Source organism: Vicugna pacos, chromosome 2 (genome assembly GCF_048564905.1).
Source record: "Vicugna pacos chromosome 2, VicPac4, whole genome shotgun sequence".
Classification (NCBI taxonomy): domain Eukaryota; kingdom Metazoa; phylum Chordata; class Mammalia; order Artiodactyla; family Camelidae; genus Vicugna; species Vicugna pacos.
The window spans coordinates 33,552,333-33,569,900 of NC_132988.1; the positions used below are offsets into that span (position 1 = coordinate 33,552,333).

Sequence of the window (17,568 nt, forward strand, 5' to 3'; positions counted from 1 at the left end):
AAGTAAAAGTGTAATTTACCTTAGTTATACCCTCAACAAAGTAGTATTTCATCTCTAGTTTTATTTGAATATGAAAACTAAACAAAAACTATATCAAATTAGTTTTTATGTTTTTATTACAAAAAATCTCAGGTTGATAAACCCACAGTAATCCGCAAACCCTTCAGCCGAAGAATCAACTATTTATGCTGTTAGCATGACATGTTTATTCTGTCTTTGTGGGGTTGGAATTGAAAATGGAAATCCCTGCCCTGGCTCGTGCTTGTGGTGTAACAGCAACAGTAGGAAAATTTCTGGGCAAGCTACAGTATCCATAAGCCATCTCGGGGCTACAGAGGACCTCTCATGGGGTGGGTGGGAACAGAACATGATTTTTCTTTCTCTTAAGTGCAGATATCTCCCCTAGTGTCCAGAAATTCCCATCCCCTTCTGACATAATCCTTTAGGAAGTTTGCTCTTACTCTGCAGCAAAGGATAGGATTTTGAGTGATTTGCACATCCTAAGTTCAATTGAAGCCATTTCAGACCATTCTTGTTTCCATTTTCAAATATCTGTGACACAGGGAAACAATAGAAACAATGAACATGATAAATAGAGGAGTCTAACTCAATCTCCCAACAGCATGATTCCCTCAAAGTAATGGTGTAGGTCTGTTTATGTGCAGAATCAAAGGATTTGAGTATAAAAGTAGCAAGCCATTTTGCTTTTTTTCAGCCTAAGTTATTTTTTATATTATTGGGGGGAAATGAACTGATCAAACAAGTGATGATCCTCAATGCACAGGGCCATACTGAAAGAATAAACAATTTAGCAACTGGAGAAATAAGAGCCTAGGAAGATGAATCAAACAAATCCTAGCTACTGCTAGGAAACCATCCAGATGACTGTTTAAGAATTACAGAGTTCAAAAGGGGAAATTCAAGCTTGACCTGTAACAACTTTGGAAGAGAGTATAGAGCAGGTTGACAGAATTATTCTAAGAGAGGGTTGCTTGAATATGGGTATGGGACCAAAAAGTTGAAAAAGAGAGTTGGCTGAAAATAAACATCATGATCCCCTTCAGCAGGTGTGTGGATAAAAATAAAGCACACCATTCCTTTCCAAAGGAAGACTCTTCTTTGAAAGCTCTGTTTCTCTGCCTTCCTGAGGTCCTGACTTCACAAAGATATTGTTCAAGGTTTCCATTGTTGCATTTTGGAAGATTGTCTTTACACCACGATCTAGTGCTGCCCAAGTGCTGAAGAGTGGGTAGTCAAATGTTTCTGGTATTTTTTCAGGATTCCTTCCTTGTAGTGGGTGCAAAAATAGCCATTTTCCTTTTTTCAATGACACTATAATAGAGTGAGGTAGTTGACTGGACATTATGGCATAAGAATTATACTTCTTTTTGCCAACTGCTTTCTCATTATTTTAAAGTATCTTTTGAATAGGGCTGGTCTGAAAAGGAAGACGGAGAAATCTCATATGAAGAGGCCTGTCTGTGTTTAGGTTATACTTTCTAGTTCTTGTTGTGCTTGGAGTAAGGAGTGTTTTTCTAAAAGAAAGTTAAAAGAGATTAATGTTTCTTCCACAGGCATCAGTCCCCTACCAAATTGCATACAAAATTAGTAGCAAAAGGGGATGTTGGGGTCGGGGAGAGAAAGACAATATTTTTCAGGAGAAGGGCCCCATTTTAGAGAGAAAGGGAACAAGAAGCAATGTTTTCTTTTAGATTTGAAGATAAAGGTTATTCTTTAACATGAACGGTGACTTATTGAAATTTCTCAGAATACCTTTAGCATTCCTTTTCTATTGAGATATAATTGACATAGAGATTATATTAATTTCAGGTGTACAACATAATGATTTTTAAATTTTTTTGTTTTTATGCAATTTTTAAATGTTACTTTCCATTTACAGTTACTACAAAATATTGACTATATTCCCTGAGCTGCCTATCTTATACCCAATAGTTTGTACCTCCCACTCCCCCATCCCATTATTGCCCTCCCCAGTGGTAACAACTAGTTTGTTCTCTATATTTGTGTCTGATTCTTTTATGTTATATTCACTAGTTTGTTGTGTTTTTAAGATTCCATGTATAAACGATATAATACAGTATTTATCTTTCTCTGTTTGACTTATTTCACTAAGCATTATACCTCCAAGTCCATCCATGTTGCTCCAAAAGGCAAAATTTCACTCTTTTTTATGGGTGAGTAGTATTCCATTGTATATAAATATATAAATACATATATGCCACATCTTCTTTTTCCATTCATCTGTTGATAGACACTTAGTTTGTTTCCATGTCTTGACAATTGTAAATAATGCTACTGTGAACATTGAGGTGCGTGTATCTTTTTGAATCAGTATTTCTGGCTTTTTTGGATACACATACCCAGGAGTGGAATTGCTGTGTCATATGGTAGTGATGTTTTTAGTTTTTTGAGGAACCTCCATACTGTTTTCCACAGTGGCTGCACCAATTTACATTCCTACCAAAAGTGTACAAGTGTTCCCTTTTCTCCACATCCTCACCAACATTTGCTGTTTATGGACTTTTTGATGATAGGCATTCTGGCAGGTATGAGGTGGTATTTAATTGAGGTTTTTATTTGCATTTCTGTGATGATTAGTGATGTTGAGCATCTTTTCATGTACATGTGGGCCATCTGTATGTCTTTTTTGGAAAAATGTCTATTCAGATTCTCTGCCCACTTTTTAATCTTTTTTTTCTGCTATTGAGTTGTATGAGTTCTTTATATATTTTGGATTTTAACCACATACGGGATGTATGATTTGCAAATATTTTCTCCCATTCAATAGGTTGCCTTTTCATTTTATTAATGGTTTCATTTTGTAGTCTTTATTTTTCCACATGCGTCACTTCTCTTACTGTTAAACCCTAAGATTTTTTTTATTGACTTTTGGTAGAATAGGTAGCATGCAGTGTGCCAATAAAACTTTAAAATTTATGAGCACACTATCTGGTGAAATTGGTTTCCCTAAGCCATGTATATATTTGGCAGGAAGAAAATGATTTAACAAGTTTTTGTACTCAGTGAAACTTTTTATATTCCACTAAAGCTTGGGTGCTAACTGAAGAATGAATTTAAATATATTCTATCTAATGTTTTATTTTGCTTTTTACATATTGAAGGAGATTTGAAATATCCCCATATAATAAAACATACATTTTCAAATGAAGGTTTACTTTTATGTCTTGACATTTACACTTCTCAATGTGTTTTGGTTTGTTTCTTTTAAAAATGAATGACTGTAATAGAAAAAAGATAAAATTTATTATCTTTAAACTGAGTAAATTAAAAGAAAATTTTAATCTTCAATATGAAACAATAGCCTAAAAGTGAAAATAAGAAAAATGTTTAAAAAAAAGAACAATTTAGTATGATTCTTAGATACTTTATTGACTTACTAAAAACATTAACAATCATGTAATTATAATTATAGGAAAGAGTTGTTAAAAAATAATTAACAGGATAGATACAAAAATGTGAACTAATAAATTATTCAGGAGCTTCTGAGTAATCTTGCAACTAAGTAAGAGTAATAAGTGTCCTTTTATATCTTTTTTTTAATTGAAGTATAGTCAGTTATAATGTATCAATTTCTGGTGTACAGAAGAACACCCCAATCATGCATATACATACAAATTTTTTTTCATATTCTTTTTCATTAAAGGTTATTACAAATTATCGAACATAGTTCCCTATACTATACAGAAGAAAAGTTTTTTTATCTATTTTTATATATAGTGACTAACATTTGCAAATCTCAAGCTCCCAAATTTATCCCTTCCCTCTCCCTTTCCCCTGTTAAACATAAGTTTGTTTACTATGTCTGTGAGTCTGTTTCTATTTTGTAGGTGAGTTCATTAGTGTCCTCTTTTTCCTTTTTTAGATTCCACATATGAGTGATATTATATGATATTTTTCTTTCTCTTTCTGGCTTACTTCACTAAGAATGATGATCTCTAGGTCCATCCATGTTGCTGCAAATGGTATTATTTTATTCTTTTCTATGGCTGAGTAGTATTCCATTGTGTAAATATATCACAACTTCTTTATCTAGTCATCTGTTGATGAACATTTAGGTTGCTTCCATGTCTTGGCTATTGTATATAGTGCTGCTATGAACACTGGGGAGCATGTATCTTTTTGAATTAGAGTTTCCTCCAGATATATGCCCAGGAGTGGAATTGCTAGATCATAGGGTAAGTCTATTTTTAGAGTTTTGAGGAATCTCCATACTGTTTTCCATAACTGCTTCACCAAACTGCATTCCCACCTGCAGTGTAGGAGGGTTCCCTTTTCTCCACACCCTCTCCAGCATTTATCATTTGTGGACTTTTGAATGATGGCCATTCTGACTGGTGTACCTTGTTGTGGTTTTGACTTGCATTTCTCTGACAATTAGTAATACTGAGCATTTTTTCTTTTGCCTAATGGCTGTTTGTATGTCTTTGTTGAAGAATTGATTGTTTAGGTTCTGCCCATTTTTGGATTGGGTTGTTTGTTTTCTTATTAAGTTATATGAGCTGTTTATATATTCTGGAAATTAAGCCTTTGTCAGTAGCATCGTTTGCATATATTTTCTCCCATTCTGTAGGTTGTCATTTTGTTTTACTTATGGTTTCCTTTGCTGTGCATAAGCTTATAAGTTTATTAGGTCTCATTTGTTTATTTTTGCTTTTATTTCTATTGCCTGGTAGACTGCTGTAAGAGAACATTGCTAAGATTTATGTCAGATAGTGTTTTGCCTTTGTTTTCTTCTAGGAGATTTATTGTGTCCTGTCTTATATTTCAGTCTTTAAGCCATTTTGAGTTTATTTCTGTGGATGGCATGAGGGAATGTTCTAACTTAATTGGTTTACATGCAGCTGTCCAGTTTTCCCCACACTGCTTGCTAAAGAGACTATCTTTTCTTGATTGTATATTCTTGCTTCCTTTGTCAAAGATTAATTGACCATAGTTCTGTGGATTTATTTCTGGGCTCTCTATTCTGTTCCATTGATCCATATGTCTGTTTTTATCCCATACCATGCTGTTTTGATTACTGTAGCTCTGTAGTATTTCCTAAAGTCTGGGAGAGTTATTCCTCAAGCTTTGTTCTTTTAAAAAAAGAAAAGTAATATATATGAAAAATGCCTCTATATCACATTGCTTTTTGTTTTGATGGTCTAGAGATGAGTAAACATAATTTTTAAAATTGTAAATTAGAACTTAATAAAGTCAAAATCATTTTTTTTCTACTTAGCTTTTTACTACTAAATTGGTGTGGTGCTGAAAAATCTATTTCAAACTACAAGTGTAGTTTTCACCCCACTACCTAAGTGAAGTACTTTACAGAAAAGGAAATAAGTACTTTAGTTTGCAGTAGGCTAATATAGACATGTAGAAAACAATCATAAAGGATGTCAAAGAAAGACTACCAAAAGTGACTCCCATCAGACATCTTTGTGCCAACTGAGGTTTAAATTTAATCAGATTACTATTATTCTCTGAGAATCACTGATTAGGATATGGTTCACTATCTAATTAATTCAAAAAGGCATAAACTATAAATATATAATTATTTCTAAATAATACATTAGGTGCAACAGGAATCTCTGTGTGTTTTATATTGAAATTTACCAAGAAAAATCATAGAAAATGATTTTAATGGACATGGATTAATAGCCTTTACAACATGATCATTGGAGCCATTCCAAACAAAAGTCAATGACTTAACCACCTTTAATATTTTTAATTACTCTTTTGAATTTAAAGATAAAGAAAAATTATAATATTCCTTTTATGAGTAGAGATTATTTAATGTTATAGTTTTTCTCCAAGTATATATTTTTTCTTTATTTCAAAGAGCCATAAAATGTGAGAATCTGTTCTAGAAGAAAATCAACCGTCATTTCTTCATCAAAATCATCAATTTTAATGAGTATATTTTGTGTGACAACTGTGCACTCAGAACCAGGATAGCTCAGTGAAATGAGAGGCAGCTTAGCATGTGGTCCCAACTCAAGGAGCTTAAATTTTATTTATTTGAGAATATAAGTCCACTTATATGAAAATATTTTTATGGTGAAAAGTAAAAATTTTATGAATGTTTGTAAAAACAGATTTCAAAATGTAAAACAAAACAAAGCAAAACAACAAAAAGAGGAATAAATTCCATGGCTTTGGATAAAAAGTATCTCAAGAGAGCTGGAAAAAAATGAAATTGATGATTAATGCCATCAGTAAGAAAAGAGAATGACATCTAAACACATAGATATGAGAGCATGTTGTGCTATCATCCCAGGATTAGAAGAGATTATAAAAGTGAACTAACTGGGCCATCCACTCAATGTCATGCTTAAAGGCTAAAGGATAGATACTCTGTATGTGTATGTGTGTGTGTGTGTGTGTGTGTGTGTGTGTGTGAGAGAGAGAGAGAGAGAGAGAGGAGGGGGAATAGCTAATGATTAGTGAATGCTAATTTTCTGTCAAGGGCTCTTCTAAGGACTTTAAATTTATTAATTTGTTTAATCATTACAAAAAACTATATGAAGCAAGTTAGTAATTTTAATCTGATTTTATGTTTGAGGAAACAAAGTTCAGAGAGGTTAAGTACTTGTCCAGGTTACACAGTAAAAGTTTTAGCCAATATTTGAAACCTAGCAACTTAATTCCAGAGCCCACTCTGTCAAATAATTTAATATTGCAGGGCCACATGGCCTGAGGGCATGAACTCTGGGCCAAGCTACCTGGGTTTGAATCTCCGCTGCTCCACTATTTACTTACTCTGGGTCCTTGCACTAGACTTTCAAAAGCTCTGAGCTTAAGTATCTTGGTCTGGGAATACTAATGGTAATTAACTCACTGAACTGCTAAATGGAGTATATTTAAAATAATATGACAGTCATTGGTCCATATCTAGTACATTTAAAATGTTAATAGTAGTGATAGTAGTACTACTATATTAAATCTTTGGAAAAAATTAAATGTTCCATGTAGGAAGAAAGTGATTAATTGAAAACAGCTTTGTTCCTAAGGTGAGCAATATTTCTGCAGTTTACTGTGCCCCTAGAACATGTGGTATTGCTTCTAGTTGCAAATCTATCTTGGTTTATAGAACAACATTTACTAACACAGTCATATAGTTGGCAGACACAGTCAGCTGTCCTGTTTAGTGAGCTCAGCTGTCCTTGCTGAGAACCAGTGGCAGGCAGCATCTACACAATCTTCGATGAAACTTGGCTTGGTCAGTTAACACCTGATGAGAGTCACTATTCTTGCAGGAGCCTATTTGTCTCCACAATAGCTAAAAGAAGACTTCCATTTTCATTCTGTGGCTTAGAATTGATACAGAAATGATGTCAAACCATATGGTCCCTTTCTGCCAATACTTACTCATTACAGGGAGGCTTAGTCAGAAGGAGTTCCAGCAATAGCTGCAGTTCTAGCCTGAAATCTTGCTTACCACCAATTGCTATCATAAACTTTAGCCCTTCTTTTATGCTGGATTCTCTTTTGGAGTGTTCAGAAATCAGGCTTTCATGTTTATTTAGCAGCAACTTTGATTTTTATAGACACACATTTGGTTCATTTGTTTATTTTCTTGTTATGCCCTTATATTTTTTCCTACTTCTGTCTCTTTCATATTTGTGAATATAAAAACTGTAATTTTTCTTTCATGGTTCCTATTGAACACATACACACAGACAGATGGTAAGTTTCTTATCTAGACCCACTAATATTCAAATGTAAATAATAAATGAGAAAGTGACAAATACAGGTGAGTAAGTTGTTGTATAAAGTAGCTTATTCTGAATAAAGTATAGTGAAAAATCAATAGGTTTTCAAACATGATTCTAATTTTTAATGAAAGTTTAAAAACCAAAGATGAATATACTACTGTAAACATCTTCCTCTTAATTTCTTATATTCTGCTAGTATTAATTTTTTTTCAAAAGAGAACAAAAGTTGATAAAATGGTCATGATTACAAAGTTTCTCTGTTAGAGCACCTGAAGGTAAATGTCTTGAAAAACTCATAAGCTTCAAAAAAATTGTTATTTTAATTTAGTTTTGCTAACTGTATTTATGGGGGAAAAAGTGTTGAAAGCACAAAGGAAAAAACAAACAAAAATTTGTTCATAATATGATCACTTAAGATAATTTACATTTAAATGTTTGTAAACATGACCCTAGTCTTTTATCTGTGTTGTGTACACAAATTTATATATGGAAAAATGTGGTATATATGTAATTAACAGGTGTACTGAATACTTGTTTTGATCTTTCTGTCATGCCTGTATGTTACTGCTTCTACCTGGCAAGATACATGGTTAGCAAGAGTCAGTTGATTTTTGTTTCCAGAAATGTTAGTGGGAGCTGTAAAAAAAAATTACTTGGATAACATTAAGAAATTGCATAGTGGTGGAGGGGCTGGGGAATTACAAAAATCTAGAAGAAAAATCCTCATTCAGATTGTTTTCCTACTGCTTTCAAGTTCTTACTATACTTTAAGAAAAGTAACATTAGAAATGTATGATGATGAGTTTGTTCATTCATTCAGAATTTTGTTCATTCAACAAACATTTATTGAGCATTGTGATTACCATCCAAATTCTTGGCCGCATAAAACTTAAGTGGGGAAGGTAGACGAGGCATCCCTCAGTTTATATTGGGAGATGATATCTGAATTGGGGTGCAGTGAGAGGGAGTAATGTTTACAGTGTTCGATGAAGACCTGGGAAAATGGCATGTGAGATGAGAAGAGCAGCCATGTGGCCCTAAAAGGGCACAGCTTCCCACCTGGAGGGCCAGCAAGTATGAAGGGTGTGAGCTGAGGGCTTGTTGGGTCGGTTTGGAAACCCTAGGGAGGCCATGTGATTAGGGAGCAGGGAGAGAGGGGAGAGCAGGAGCAGGTGAGGTCAGAGAGCCAGAGAGAGGTCCAGATCATATACGATTTGGCAGAGCATGGTAAGGAATTGTATATTTTTCTGCATGAGGTGAAAGCCATTGGAAAGTTTGAGCAGAGTGGACAAATCTGGCCTCCTTTCAAAGAATCATGTTAGCTGCTGGGTAAACAAAAAGGGGCAAAGATGAAAGCCAGGAATCTAAGCTAGTTAGAAGATCCACTAACATGGTAGAGATTAAGAGTTGAGACACAGTCGAATGTTATATTTTAGAATTTTGCTGAGAGGCAGGATTTAACAATTACTCCCAAGTTTGGGGAACTGAAGCAATTAGAATATAGTTTGGAGGAGGAAGAGGATTCAAGAATGACACAGAAGAGGTTCCTACTCGGGAAAAAAGAAAACTCTTCTACATCAAAAGGTTGATAAATGTATATTTTATGCTTACAGCGAAAATTAAGACAGATATGTCTTTTTTAAGGATGACTATAGTTGGCTGAATTTTTCTATGAATCAGCCAATTATCAACACAGTCCCATTCAGATAGAGCCATTTCTATGATTTACTACTGCTAATGATAAAAACAGTGTGTAAGGGGTACATTGTTAGCATGATATTTTATTGGGCGGATGTTATATGACTTCAGAATGTGCTTTTTTTAAGTAAGGTTGTAAGGTTAATGCTTTTCTACTTATTTTTGTTATCATTCTCTCTTTCCTTCACGTAAGAAAAAATATTGCAATAGAAACATGCTCTGCCTTTCTGTCCATGGATGCTGCCTCAATCAGCTCTCGTTGTTGAAAAGTTACATGTTCTTTGTTATCATCACTTGCCAACCCCTTTTTATCCTACTGGCACTCCAAACTACACTATAATCAATGCAGATATTGGTGTAAAATTATATTTCTGTAGCCAAATAAACTGAATTCCACCCAAGTTAAAAAAAAAAGGTCCAAGTTTTCAGTAGAAGGAATGGTGAGAATTTAGTAGATAACTAGGCAACTGTCTGGACAGGGATTGGAAAGGGCAGGTGTCTGCATGAGACATCAATAGCTTCAATAGTTCTGTGTGAATTCCTGAAGCCTTTGAGCAAGACAGAATGTGAGGGCACTGCAAAGTCATCTGGAGAGCAGAACAGCATGGCTGCATCAGTCACTATAGAATCAAGCTTTAGATTTTATGCTAAAACTTGTATTCTAGAATGACAGGAGGTTCCTTAAGGATAGAAATCACCAGAAGAGAAGAGCAAGGAATGAGAATGACTTCCTGAGAGATAATGGTACATAATATTAGCCTTCCCAACATCTCTTATAGCATTATTTATTGTCAAGTAAGTTTCAGATATACACTTATATCAAACCTAAAACTGAAGGAAATAAAATTTCTGTCATCACTGCGTTATTTATGTCCATGTAGATGATGGCTGAAACATTGGCCTTTAGGTTAAATGTGATTCAACCACAGGGAGCAATATTGAAACTGATCCACTGAGAAACATATTCCTATATAAACTGTTTTTGTTGTATTCATTTCCACTCTAGCTGCCATGGCTTAATAGCTGTAACAGACTCATGATATCATGTTATTTCCAAGAATTGCTTCACTGGAAGGTCTGTAGCACACAACTAAAATATTGAGTGCGTGAGAGTCATGCATGAGCTATAAAAAGCAGAAGGGAATTAGCATCAACACCAGTATCTTGGCTGAGAGTCTAAATGTTATCCTTTGACAGTGGCAGGCTATTAAACAATTTTTAAATAAGACATTTTCCCACCACAAGGAAAACATTCATTTATAGGTACTTTACAACCCAGGATTTGAGGCTTTAAAAGAAAATATGCTGTCTGTACCATGGATTATCTAAAAGCATTGGAAAGACCTGCCAATACAATTGGTTTGAGGTTGCAGTTGGAACTGCATTTAAATAAAGAATGGTGTCTAAGAACAAATGAGTCATAGACAAAAGAAAAAACCATCACATTCTGAAGAAAGTAGGACATGTCAAAGAGCAAAGGTTGCATAAGAGAATATGAATAAAAAGTGAAAAGAAAGATTACTTTGTTCCTAATAACCTTTGCTATTCTGTAATATGATCTTGGGCACTTCAGTTATACTTTATTTGATAGTATGATTCATGCGCTCTGTTATTCAGGCTGCTCTTCCATGGCTCTCCACCCATCCTTTGGATATATTTATTTTACAGAGGTAATATGTTAACAAATGTTCCACTAGCTAGAGAACTTACAATGTGCTCTCATTATCTAAATCAGAGTTTCTCAACAGAGGTATTATTGACATTTTGGGAATGGAACTTTGCTGTAAGGCATTGTTTCTCTTCACTGTAGAATATTTAACAGCATCCCTGGCCTCCCTCCACGTACTAGATACCAATGGCATCTCTCTAGTTGGACAACCCAAAATGTCCCTAGAAATTGTCAAATATCCCCTGAACCAAGAACTTATATAAGAAAAATTTTGTTAAGCACCTATATACAATATGTACACTTCTCCAGTTTTATATCTTCTGCAAATTTTGTGAGACTTTATAGCTTAATGATATTAATTTATATTGCAGTAAGAACAATTTAGTATGACCAATTAAATGCCTTATGTGAACCATGCACTTAAATAAAGGAGCTTCTCTGTTCTGAACAAACAGAACTATACAAGTGATCTCTAGTTCTTAAACTCAGATTGTGTAGGCTCACAAGTCTAGAGGTCTGGGAAAGGAATTCTAGGAAGGGAAATTTAAAGTCTGAAGATAATGTAAAGGAAGAGGAGTTGAAGACAGCAATTAGAAACAAAATGTAATGAAAAGCCGAGTGAGGAAAGAATGCTAAAACCATTAAATCAACAGAATTGATGGCAATCAGAGGGCAATATGGGAAGCTTCTTCCTGGGCATGTAAAGCTGAACTAGCAGATTTAACACAACTTAGAAATACTGTCCAAGTCACAGATACATGTTTCTCTCAAGATACCGTGATGAATGAATAATACAAAAAAGTAACCAAAAAGAGTTCCTGCAACAGAATATGGTGCTTATTATTCACATGACTTAGATGCAAACTTCTGTGAATCTCTGAAGTTTAAGGATCTTTGTCCTTTCAAGAGAACTCTCCCTATATGAAGAATCTTTGATATCATCTCAGTATCAGAATAATTTGGATAACATTTTGAGAAAAAGTATTAGAAGGGGAATAAATAAATTATATGTAAGATTTGTTTCCTGGTCTGTTAGTCTTACTCCCTCAAAGTCAAGAATGTGACAAACACATGCACAAAAGGCGAGACAGTACCCAAGAGGAGTTATACCCAGAGATAGAAGCAGACTGGGCTATCAAAATTCAAAAATGACAGGGGGCTGTGGTGAGCTGTTTGTAGCAGACATTCTTAATTCAGACCAAATACTCCCTTTAAGCAGAACTGCACCCCTTGGTTGAGATCTAATTATTAGAAATGCTCTACTCCACTGCCCACCCCCAACCATTAATCTTTGATTTGGCTAAACTAAACCAAATGACATTCAAAAGAGATTCTATTTCTTAGATTCATAGAAGGTTTTTACAAATGAATTTTGTGGCTGGGTGCCAGATGGATGAATTTGGGAGTAAATAAAAGGTCTCTGTCTACAGAGTAGATAGCATCTATATTAAGTTTAGAAATAAAACATCAGTCAAAGCATTGAAATCTGATTTTCTCACCACTGTGGAAAGATAAGGAAAAATTGAGAGCATGAGAGATTGTGGTTTCCTCTAAAAGGACATCATATGAACTGATCCACCTATTCAAGTTGGAGCTGCCAGTTTTGTTTCAAACAGGAGACTTTGAGTTTTACTTTGATGTGGTGAAGGAAGGGGAAATATTAGGGGACAATTTTCATGCAGACTCAAATTAGGACTCCAGTTGCTTTCAGGTCTATCTTTCTGACTGAAAAATGAGGATGGTACACTTAGATATTTGTTTTCCAAAGTATGATCCATGAAATATTATCCTAGGAGAATCTCCTTGAAAAGTATTCCTGGGCAAATAGACACACACTATGTTTTCTATAACATGGATATATAATATGGATAATATTGTGTACCAACATATTACGAGTTTTTCAGTCCACCCAATATAGTAGTATCACTATGCTAATTTCCCCCTAAGCAGCTTGACCAAGATCACACTATATGTAAGTGAGAAGGGAACCCAGTACTGTTCCTTCTTGCAGATTTAGGAAGCACGTTAGAGTAGAACTGATCTCTAAGAGCCTTTTAGTTAAGAGTTGTTTAATTTATATACACCAATGTATTTTGCAAATTATATTGACCACAGAACCCTTTTTTTTCTCACAACATATTTTTAGGTCTGCAGAACTCTCTTATGAATATAAGATTAAAAAGAAGTTTATCAAGGGGCATTCTTACATAATCCGTTCAGAGGCAGCAAGTATATCTTCCATTCTGGCCATGAGATCGTGGTTCTTCAGTCTTGAAACTAGATACTGAGAATGAAATGAGCAAACTTATGTCCAGTAGAATAATATTGAAAAGGGATCAGTTATGCAGCATATGTCCAAGGAAACCCACACGAAAGACTGCCTGCAGATGCCAGTAATTATGTGTCCAGAGGGAAAGCCCTGAATCTGTGGTCTAAGCCCTTCTGGCTCTCTACTTACTGCCCTGATGTTGCCAAGCTTTCCAACTGCCTGATTGAAAGTTTTATGGAGAATTAGACAAATTTTGCTTTCGCTAGCCTTTCTGACAGCTAACTACTATCTAGCTAAAAAAGGATATGGTACACACAAGCACACCATCCATGTTATGTATGTAAAGCATTTAGAAGTACGTAAATAACATAATGCATGTAAAACATCTCAAATAATGCTAATACAAAGTAAGAGCTAATAATGGGTTATAGTGTGGACATTATTGCACAGCAACATGTTAAAAGTTTTCATCCACCCAATGCAGTAATGTCATTATGCTCATTTACATATAAGCAACTTGACCAAGATCACATTCTGTGCTGGTGAGAAGGGGGCCAAGAACTGTCCAAATACAAGTTTTTTATTCTGAACCACTTCCTCCTACAGAAAACCTACTGGTCAAATCTCAGCTCCAGCTTGGAAGCTAGTGGCTGCTCCCCTCACTTATATCACGTGGCTTCAGGGTATAACAAAGGAGTCAGTTCTTCTCCTATTCAGGGTCTGAGTGGTTGGTCATCATTGTTCCTGTTTCCAGTTCTAAGAGAAACAAGATGGGTTGGGTGATTTTTTTTTTTTCTTCTAAAACCTGTCTTTTCCTTTGTGGAATCAATTTTATGCATAAATGAGTTTTGAAATAAGTAGGGCCAAAAGACAAAAATCAAACAAAGACACTACTATTTCATATTTCTCAGCATTTTGCAGTTTATAAAATAATTATAAACCCATTTTATCTTTTATGATTATAAAACTACTGTGATATAGGTAGACAATAATTCTTGTCATTCTAAATGTGGAGAAATTAAAACTATGGAGAGAGAGATTTTTAATAGTACGTAAATTACATTTAAGAAGCAGGGATGTAAATTTAGAGTAGTATGAGCCATGAAAATCAGTGTAGATCTGCCATACAAAGAAGCTTATGTTTAGAACTTCTAAGAATTGAGAAAATATACTTTGAATTATCACTCTTCAATTTTGTTTTCCATTCTTTAAAAAATTAGATTTCCAAGGAAATCCCAAGGCAGTTGGTCAGAATTCAGTGTCTAGAGGCTAACCATTCTCACTATGGTTGCACCCTACGTGAATAAATCTGTTACTGATATAATAGCATGTTGAGTGCCCTGAATGAGAAACTACAGTCGCAGACTGGAGAACAAACTTTCCAAGTATTCTGCAATCAAAGAAAAGCCACAAATAACTTCCCTCCTCCAGGGCCACCAGTCAGCATATAGACCTCCCCAGCCCCTCTCTTCATTTATATGACTATCACCTATAAGAAATCTTGGAAAAATAACTCAGCCTATTAGGGAGATCACAAAACCAAACTGAGGGGGTACTCCAAAAGAATCACTAATAATCTTCCCTACACCTCTCTCGGAAGAGGAATAGAAAGATTAGGATGATCTCAGGGTGGAGAAAGGAGGCAGAAGCAGAATACTGTGCCCTCCCACCATTTGTCATGGCTAAAATGCATGAGTTTGCTGTGGATTAGGTGAATACTACAGAAGATAGATGAATTTTCACCATCATACCTGAGTCGCAATGAGGATGCTGGCTAGGGCAAAAGAAATTGAGAAGAAAGAACAAATGGATCTACCAGCAGGGGCAGATGCTGACAGGAATTGAAAGAAATTTAGCTGAGGCCTGATGTCCTTTGTCTGGGAATTGTGGTGTGTGTGTGGGGGTGTGTGGGTGTGTGTGTATGTGTGTGAGAAGGGGTTTCTTATTTGGTTCGTGAACTCATTCATCCTCCCTCTGAGAGATCCAGCGTTTTGGCACAGCAACAGAAAAGACATGAATGACATGCCCCTTTTTTGAACTCCTTTCTCCCTGACCCTATAGACAAAAGGAAACAGAAATTTAGCAGGAGGTAGAGGGAGACAAGTAGCAAGTAACTAACTTGTGCTTTGCACACATATGCCCATGCTCTAGGGTGGGGGGGCAGGGAGGAGAAGTGAAAGAGCAGGACCTGCTTCCTTCTCATTTAGAACTAGCCAGCAGGGGAGGGGAAAGAATGTTATCACTAATTCATCAGGGACTAACTTCAGATTATATGGGATACTATAGAACCTTTGTTTCTGCCAACACGAGAGACAAAATCATTTTATCAAATATAATACTGGACTTATAAATTGGAGTAGAAAAAAATTTTGATTATTGAAATTTCCTAGGAAGTTATCAAATCTGCCCAAAATGTTATCCAACAGAGAAGAGAGATTTCATTCTACAACTTTGAAGATGATAATGGTTAAAACATAAAATAATCTCATTTCTTATACTTGGCAAAGTTTAGTCCCCTCAGCACACAGGTACACCACTTAAGGTTTTATACATACACCTTCTTAAAGGGTCAGGTTCCCTACCGTGTATTTATTAGAGTGAGAGTTCTAGTTTTCTCTTGGAAATTCATTATCCTCTATCTTCTCTCACCATGAAAATAAAAAACAAAACAAAACGAAAAAAAAAAAAACCAAACCAAAAGATTGACATTTCTCACTCGCTGATTTCTATGTTTCAGTACATTAGGATCAAAAATACTCAAAATAATTTTAGTACAAGTTCAATGGCTAAATTCTAAACACAGCACTTTGGGAAATCAAAGGAGTGACAACTAAAACTAATACATACCAGAGAAAGAGAAGAGGTGATGTGGAACACATATGCAATACATATTTAAACATTTAGATGACTGGAAAATATAAATCAGCTTATTTTTTTTGCCAAATCTGACTTAATTGCAACTAAGATTGAAATTTATTAGGCAGATTTGTGGTCTGTTATGGGCTGAATTAGTGTACCCTCCCAAATTCATATTTTGGAGTCCTAAATCCCAGTGCCTCAGAATGTGACTATATTTAGAGATAGTGCCTTGAGTAAGAAAGAAAAAAACCCAGCCTTTTCCTCCTGAGAAGAGAAAAATCCAGTCCTTCCTCCTGTGTTTCTCCTTTACTCTCACACTGCTAACACACACCAACAATTCTGCCATCGGATGTGTGGGGTTTTCCTCCACTAAAAATTCTCTGACAGCAGCGGAGTGTCCTATAATGTAACTCAATTCTGACACCATCTACTTGGAAATAGTATCAGATCCCACAGGTTAAGGGCTCGGTCTCACGTGATTCTCCCCTCCCCCACTTCAGATGCCAATAGAAAGTAGTAGGTTTCTAGGTTACCCACAACTTCTTTCCAACTTGGCTACAAACCAGAGGTTCCTGTGACCCCCTATTTGGGTTTGATTAACTTACTAAAATGGCTCACAAAACACAGAGGAACAGTTACTTATATTTATCAGTTTATTAAAGAATGTAATAAAAGGTTACAGAAGAACAACCAGATGAAGAGATACATAGAGTGAGGTCTGGGAGGGTCCTAAGCCCAGGAACTTCTGTCTCCAGGAAGTTGGGGTGTGCCACTCACCTGGAAGCCCTCTAAACCCCATACTTTTGGGATTTTTATGGCATCTTTATCACGTAGGCATGATTGATCATTAATTCCATTTCTAGCCTTTCTCCCTTCTCAGGAGAATGGGGAGTGGGCCTGAAAATCCCATGTTTTTAATCATGGCTTGGCCTTTCCAGTGACTAGCGATTATTCAGGAGCCATCCAAGAGCTTGCCTTGAATCACCTCATTAAAACAAAAAACATTTCTTTAACTCAGGAAATGAAAAGGGTTTCATGAGACTTTTTCCAGGACCCATGGGCAGAGACCAATATATATATTTTCTGTTATTTCACATGTCTTTAAAAAGGTAACTAAGTTAAAATTAGGCCATTAGGGTAGCCCTAATATGATATGACTGGTGTCCTTATATGGAGAGGAAATTAGGACACAGACACAGACACATAGAGAAGGAAGACCATGTGAAGACACAAGGAAAGGACAACCCTCTTCAAGCCAAGGAGAGAGGCTGCAAAAGAAACTAATCCTATTAGCATTTTGATCTCAGACTTCTAGACTTGAGAGCTATAAGAAA

General features: G+C 35.5%; 1 long non-coding RNA gene across 1 annotated transcript in view; it reads left to right on the forward strand.

Moving 5' to 3' along the window:
• The window catches only part of LOC140685735 (uncharacterized), a 280,125-nt gene that overhangs the window by 2,130 nt on the left and 260,427 nt on the right, over nucleotides 1–17,568 (forward strand). The window lies entirely within an intron of this gene.